The sequence below is a fragment of the Falco cherrug genome, chromosome 4 (genome assembly GCF_023634085.1).
Source record: "Falco cherrug isolate bFalChe1 chromosome 4, bFalChe1.pri, whole genome shotgun sequence".
NCBI classification, from domain to species: Eukaryota; Metazoa; Chordata; class Aves; order Falconiformes; family Falconidae; genus Falco; species Falco cherrug.
In genome coordinates, this window is record NC_073700.1 from 59,427,749 (window position 1) to 59,436,144 (window position 8,396).

An 8,396-nucleotide genomic window follows, 5' to 3' on the forward strand; every position below is an offset into this window, starting at 1 on the left:
TGAAACAAGACCAAGGATATTATCTGAGATAGATGTTAGTGTACCCCAGGAGAGGGATTTAGCCCAGCTAATGCCTACAATACCTTTAGTCAAGCAGGCAGGACAAAGTCAGATAAAACACAAGCTTGACCAGACCTTCCACAAATCCTATTTGAGGACCTGAAGCCAAACTTCATAAATTAAACTCAAATTTATTTTCATGTCCAGGCATTAGAGACCTGCAAGCCCAACTTGGTCCACTCCTTTGCTCCAGAACTGGGAAGTGTCCTTCCTGCATCTCCAAAGTCTGTAGGATGGGGCTTTTTTTATCTCTAATGATACCAGAGCAAAATCCTGATGTTTTAACACAGCAAAAGCTGTCAAAAAGCTTCCCAGGTCTCCAAAGTCCAGCTCCTGTTTTTTTAATAAACAACAGTCCCATGACTTCCGCAAATCAAAACAAAAACAACCCAAACAAACAAAAAACCTTTGCATATTGTATTTCTATTAAAGGGTTTGCTGAAGCAAAGCAGGGCCGTTTCCTGCAGTAAGGGGAAGGGCAGCACGGGAGGGAAGGGCACCCACTGCCAGGCAGGGCTCCCGCGAACAAATAGCATGAAATTTTCATGCAAATTTCCCACCAGGACCTCTTAAATAAAGCTCCAGATTTCCCTGCCCTTAATGAATAAATCACTCAGCCTCGTTAGCAGAGTCTCCAGCACGAGGGCAGCAAGCATCACCTTTGCTGCTGAGTTCACCACTGAACTGACGTGACCAGAGATAAATATTACTTTTAAACTTGTGCTGAAGAGAAGTAAAACACCTTAGCTCATAATCTCACGGACAGCAACACAACACAAGGATAATTGAGATATAAGTGCTGCTCAGGCACCAACTTCAGAAAGCTTTTTTTTTCCCCCCCTTAGTAAGGTAACAAATCATTTCCACAGTGGCAAAGCTCTTTAATGTTTTGGGTTGGGTTTTTTTTTTCCCCCCCAGTATAAGTGTTCCCTGAGTCTTTTGCGAACTGGTATTTTCTTCTAGGATGGCAGGTGCATCTTGGGCAGGGGGCTTTTACACAGTATCAAAAACAAAGGTGCTCTGGAAAGGGCCTCTTGGTATAGCTCTGATAAAACTAATACCACGGAGCTGTGTGCTCTACATTTGCACAGCACAGGGAGCTGCCCAGATCAGCCCTGCACATCCCCAAAGCCTGCAGCAACGGTATCACAGCCCCCCCAACCTCCTTGAAACTCTGTGAGCATGGTGTGCCCTTCTTCATACCCCACCTCCCCCAGCCCAGCTGGCCCCAACCCAAGCACACAGCCACAACTAGCAACGATGGGGCTGATGCACACTGCCTGGTGAGCTGCAGGAGAGGTGTCTGGGTCAGTGCCCTGTGCACAGACATATCCTGGTGTTCTGCAGAAGACCAGTAGTTCAGACTTCTCCCATAACACACATCCCATTGCTATCCTAATCCTGCAGGACCCTTTCTGAGGAGGGTCTGTGCTTGGTGAAGCTCCACAAACAGGACCAGTGAAGCTCTGTTGCAATTTGAGTCCAACTCAGCTGGCCTCACACGAGGCACCAGCTGTCACAACACAAGCAAAACTAGCAGGCAGCAACAAGGCTTTACCATAGGTCAAATTCTACTGTCCATGCTGTTTCTCCATCCTCCAAAAGCCAGGCCATTTTGCTCCTTCTCTCTGCTACATCCAGGTTCTTCTTCCTTCTCCAGGCCACTCCTCCACCCAAGCTCCTCTCCCACACTCCTCAGGACTATTTAACCACCTAGCGGGAACGACCTACAGCTGCACATCATCCATGTCAATCAACCCACTGCGTTTGAAGCAAGGCCACAGCTGCATGTTATCAATGTCAATCAACCCACTGCCTTCATCCCTCTACAAAGCTCCACAGGAGCAAGAACGCATGGTTATGGGGGGGTTGCCACATCCACTCTGATGCCTGTTAGTGGTGCAGGGCAGTATAGCTCCCCAGCTATGCTGTCTGGCTCTCCCTCCAGCTCTGTCTTCTCCCTGCTTTATCATAAATAAAATTTAAAAAGGAAATAAAAAGTCATTTTTCTGGAGCTGACTCACCTTTCAGAGCAGCTGATGGTCTCATTTTTGTAATCAGGTGCTGGATATGGCAGCAAGAGGTCCAGCTCCAAATCCAGCCTTGTCTCTGTGCATACCAGGTGAGCTCGGCACTGGTACAGAAAGTGAGGAGAAGCATCAGTAGTGCTGGTTCAAGAGCAGAGCTCTCCTGTTCCACAATGTGAATGTGTCTGGTCCCCCTGAAGAGGTGGAAGACATTTAGGGCATGCAAGAGATCATCGAGCGCGTGCCCACAGAACAAAGAAATGCCAGTGTTGAAGCAAAAGGCTTCTTGTGCAACCTCCTCTCCCTGCACATGCTGGTGAACAGGCAGGTCCGCACACCAGCACTGCATTTTCACAGGACACTGGCCTGCTTTAAGGCATGGGCATTGCCTAGAAAATCCTTGCTGGATCTTCAGGCCATCCAAATGCATCTCTCTGTTACTCAGAGGCCAGCTTTTTTAAACTTGCTTGTATTTTGTACCTGTGACCGTTGCCCTATCTCCAAGTGCAGTCATACCCTGGCATGGACATTGCTTGTCTCCCGAGCACTCCCAGGCTACAAGTCTTATGGGTTGGTTCCCACATGCAGAAGCCACGAAGCAGGGTGTTGGTGCATTTGTGCTGTAATTTACTTAGCTTATAAGTAACAATATTCTTGGAAGGGGGATGGAAAACATGGAAAAACAAACCCACCTGCCATGTGTCTCCCCAGGACCGACCACTTGCTCACACTTTAAGAAGCATGGTTAGTGGCTCGTGCCATGATCAGCCTCTACCGCACACTTCAAGCCCCACTGTTTTGAGCCAGGGATTTGCAGCACCTTCTTTACTGCAAAAGCTCTGTAAATCCAATGCATATACATTGAGTCTAGCTGCTATCAAGGAAAACATCAATACGGAAAGTCTACTGCAAGAAATGTAGACTAGCAATTCCCAGGCTTTCAGACGGTATATAAACATATGGAGGTTGTCTGCTTTTAAACTTCATGACTTTCTCACTCTGCAAAGTACTGTGAACAGCCACTTGTCTGTATATGCCTCTGACAGCTCTAACTTCAGTAGCACATAGAAGGAAAGAGGCAAACACCTCTTCCGTGACCGGTGGATTATATTGGTTTCACAGTTCAGTTGATCTGGGTTACCTGGGGAGGTGTCCCTGCTGCAATGAGCTCTACTCAACACTTCCAGTCCCATGGGGCTGCTGCTGCTTGTGCTGCTAACACCCTGTTTCCCAAAGCAGGGATTTGCTTCAAGACAGGAACATTTGGAGTAATGAAAAAAACAAAACAAAAAAAACCAAAACCCCAAACATATTAGGACACCGTTCCTGCTTTTGGAAAAGCACCAGGCTAAGATCCACACTAACTCACCCTGTCATGCTGCCATGGTGCAGAAGCTCATGATTCAGACCTTGAAACAAGCTGAGACACATTGAGTAAAAAGCCCCTCAAATGGCTAATGGAGCCCCCAAGAGCTTCTGAAGAGGAACGTTGGGTATTTAGCTGGATACCCAGTTTATTGAGAAGGCAAAGGAATACCAGACCTCAGGTCTGCCTGCTCTCGTGTTGTTTCACCTCTGGAATTACTCTGTCTGGGACCTTTCTGCTCCTTAAGCCCTGAGCAGCCTGTGGTGCATCCCTACAGCGAGTAGACCCCCAAAATGCTGCACAGATAGGTGAGGCTCTGCCAGGAGGCAAAGGGATGCTGAATTCAGCTCCTGCTTGTTGCACCCAAACTTTCCTTCCTCTGCACCTCTGCCAGCCTGCAGAGGCAGAACACAGAGATGTGACCCATGAGGTCTGGGGGACATCTCCACAGGGACAGAAACTGCAGCAAATCCAGCTGTTTGAACAGGGAGCTAGTGCTCTGGCTTTGGGCCATCCTTCCCTCCCAGCGAAACAACTTCATCTTGGTTTCCATAAAAGCAATTGAATGAGATGTTCATCCAGAAGCTAAAGAACATTTTAGAGCTGTGAATCACGATTGTGTGAGATGGATAATTAGGCAATTAGAACCATTAAGTATTAAAAAGACACCATGTCTAGAAATGAGGATGAAGAAGAAGGGAAGACAGGAAAATTCTTGCAGTTGTTTTGGGCTTTTTTTCCTCAGGTTTTTTTTGGATGGCACTGATGTAGGAGCAAGAAGCTAGAAAGAAGAGAAGGGAGGGAGGAGACAGATGAGACACCGAGTTGTGGGTTATAAGTTATCTTGGGCGAGGCATACAAAAATGAGTAGCTGCCCCTGTGGATTTAAGGTGTGATTTCCTAGGTGGGTGCTTTAGCTCATCAAAATCATCTATCAAAAACCTCCAGAGAACACCAGCCACACATCGCTTGGCTTTGGGGACATTAAGTCACTTTTTGCAACCCTAACGTTTTGATGCCGTGGTAAGCCAGAGCCACTGTTCAGAGCACAGTCCTGCCTCCATCGCCCTGGGGAGCTGCTGGTCAGGCTGCAACAGCCTCTTCTTCTTCTGGGGGATAAACTTTGCTTTGTCTGCCTGGGCTTTTGGAGTCTCTCGTGTCTCATAGGTGGCAGACCAAAACGCGCTCTTATCAGAATTGGATAAAACTGATCACAGCGTCACTTGTGGTCTTTGCTTTTTGCAGGCTGTTAATTTGTTCAGGCACACAAAAGCTTCAAGGTGAACCTTGGTTTGGGACAAACCTCAGTCTGCCACGTCGGGACAGTCGTTGGCTGCACAGGTCGGGTCTTCTCTTCGCAACACCGCAAGGATTTAACGTGGCGTTTGCAAGTGGCCCAAGTTGTGTTTCACACGTATGCCCCAAGTCCCCTCTTTGGTGAGAACCAGGGTGGTAAGCAGAGACAAGGTGGGTTATGGTTTCCAAAGCATCCCCCTGATCAGGACTAAGAGGTGAATGGAGACACACCCAGTCAGCTGTCTCTGAACCACTTCCAGCTTTGCATGGCCACACTGGCTGCCCACCCCTTGCATTTCTTTATGGCACAAACGTGCTGTGCCAGCAGCATTTCCCATGCTTGTGCAGGTGTTGGTGCTGCAGCTGTGGCTTCATGCCAGTGGTGTCCCTGGGGCAGAGCCCTGGCTGCCCCCAGCTCTGGCCACCACGCGTGGGTGGAGGTGGCTATCGCTGCATACAGTGGCATGCTGGTGGAGGCTTCAGAGAGGTCCCCCTGGAAACAACAAAAAACGAGTCCTCCTTCCCTCACTAAGGAGCCAACATCTCGGGTGCACCAGCCAACAGAGTCTCAACCAGAGAAGGTACATTTGCAGGACTAAAGAGCTTGTGAAGCTTAACACAGCAAAACCCACACAGCCAGCTCTTCAACTGCTCTGCCAGTCAACCTGCCAGGAGCTGCTCTGCTTCTTGTGACAAAGGCCAGATCTGGTACCGGTATGGAGAAGGGGCTATGGTTCTTCAGACTGGGACTTGGAGAGATGTCCAAAGATTGTCCCCAGCTCTCTGGATGGCAACTGGATTTGTCTGACTTCCTATCTGGAAAAATGCATCCAGAGATGTGGAGCACAAGGTTGGGTTTGGGTTTATGGGCTGGGATTTAGGTAACTGGGTGCAGCTTGTACCTCTGCTCCTGGTTTTCTGGGGATCCTTAACCACTTCCTGGCTAGTCCAGGCACTGGTGCCCACAGATGTGGAAAGCAGTACTGATTCTCCTTGTCAAAGCCCACCCGGTAAAACCACTTTAGCACAAATAGACATTCCTTTCCTCCTGCAGCAGTACAGGAAGGCTCAAATCCCTAACACTAACACTCAAGGGTTTTTTCAGCATTTATCTCTGCCTCGCACATTGGGCTCTCCAGCCTCCCATCACCCGGTGCAGAAGACTGGGCACATTCCCAGCCTCTTCACCCCACCCCACACCTCCACTTGTGCCTGATAAGGCCACCCCCACCTCCACAGCCCCTGCTCACCTCTCCCCCGTTGCCTTGTCTTGTTAAACCAGCCCTCCCCAGCTTTTTGCGCTGCTCTCGATGGAAGGAGAAAAAAAGCAGCTTTTAAGTGCAAAAGAGCTTTTCTGGTTTTCACTGGGTCTGTTGGGTTTTTTCCCTGGAAGAAGCCCTGATGTTTGGGAAAGGGTTGGATGCAGCCTTTGTGTCACTGCAGCACATCCCTGCTGACAGGACCACAGTGCAAGGTATCACCACACTCATCTGTCCTCCTGCCACACCAGCCTCCAGGCTCGGCTGAAATAATCCCTTCTTAACCCAGCAGATGGCTAGAAAAACATTATGAAGATCCGCTTCCCACTTTCTGCATATGCCAGCAGAGTGAAGGGGTCACAGGGGAAGCTCTTGCCCCACTCTCCCCCTGTGCCTACCCCCCAGCCCCTCCTGAGACTGGCTGGTTTTATATTTTACCTTCCCTCCCTTGCATTTGTTTTATATTTTACCTCCACTCTCTTGCATTTATTACAGCCAAAACTCACTTTTCACTTTGATGTCCAAAAATTCCCTGGTACTTTTCAGTGAGTGCTTGCCAACATTTCGGGAGCATAACATCTTCTAAGTAAATCTCTCCATCCCATGATCCTGTCCACATCTCACCACAAGGATTAGACTCCCCTCACTATTCCATACATGCCCTTTTACTGCTGTTGCTATATGGGAGTGCCAGCCATGTCTAAGTTTCCTATGGGATTCCTTGCCACAATCAGGTTTTATGATGAGGTTACCCTTTCTCATGCCCACTGACACACTTCTTTAAGTGGCTGAGGTACCTGTGCTGCAAACACTTTAAAACATAACTTCATCTATTCAAATTAAATGTGTAATGGCATTAAACAAAAAAAAAAGTGGCTGAAATTTTGACCTTATTGAAGCAAATGGGAGCTTTGTCACCGATGTCAGTCAAGCAAAGGTTTTACTCAGAATTTGAGCAAGGGAGCTCAGATAAGCTGATAATAGAAACAAGCCAGCTGTGAAAGCTGGATCTGCAATCTCAGCCTGAACTCCCCCACCCCACAAAGATTATATCAGGCTCTGCCTCTAATTGCTGTAAGAATAGCCGTCTTATTGTCTACATCTTCTGCAATGCCATTACCAAATGAAGGACACTTCGGATACACATGAAAGGGGGAAAAAAATAAAAACAAAACACCAAAACCCACATGTATTATCCTGCCTTATGCACTTATGAAATGAGGAGGTTATTACAGCAGAGAGGAGTAAAGCTGCAATGCTGATGCTCTGTCTCGCTGAGGGTTTACAGAGTGGCAATTAAGAGAAACACTTTCTGCATAAGAGAGCTCTTCTGCTGCAGAGGAAGAAAAAATATTTCTGCTCATTTTAATCAGGCATTGATGGATGGCGTTAATCAGTTATGATAACATGTCAGCATGTCCCTCATGCTACAGCTCTGCTGATCTCCCGTAGCTGCCGGATAGCCCCAGCACACTGTTTCAGCCTGGACCACAGCCCACAGCACTAGGAAGATGTGCAGCAGTTTCAGCAGGCACTGGATGCGGTCCTTTTCAGATTTATTAGGACAGGGAAACACCAACCCCTCTGTTTATTTATTTAAACATTTCCAGCATGGCTTTGAAGCCCCTGCCACTTGGCAGATGCTAAGCCCCAATGTCTCCATGCACACCAGAATGAAGGCAAGTCCCTCTCCCCCAGGCGAGGTGGCTTTTCCCTGTGGGCATAAATCACTGAGCGAGTTTCAAAGCAAGTCATACAAGCTGGGCATTTATCTGCAGCAGAGATGGACTTGAAGGACTTTATATGGCAAGTGCTTTGTTCCCAGATGGTCCTTGTCCACATCCATGAGCAACCCATCTTTGGGAAGCTGCAGAAGGCACATCAGAAGCAGTGTGGTGCTTCAAAGGTCTCTTTGCACCACCCCACACCACAGCACTGGGAGCATCATCCCTAGGATGTCCCCTAGTCTGGGGACTCCCCTCCTCTTCACATTACGGGCAGAGAAGCAGAGCACGGCAAGGATAAAGTGCTCTGCCCTACGTTCCAAACCAGCAATACCAGCTGCACTAAGTGAGGTGACCTGGGAGGACTGGGGTGAGTGGCTACTCACCACGCAATAGCAGAACCACATTTAAAACAGTCTCCAGCGCTGCAGCCCATGATGGGCATCAGGGCTCAATCCAAAACTTGCTGAAGGTCATCGAATCCTTCAGGGGTTTCCATCTGCTCGACATCTTTTGAGGCTGGGTGAAAAAAGAAGTGCAAAAGGCACATAATTATGACTAACAGGAATGATATCCACTGTGCTGGAGTGAGAGAGGGTAGAGAACAGTACAGACCTGGGGGCCTGAAACTCAGACGCCTGATCCTGCTCCTCTGTTTATCCAC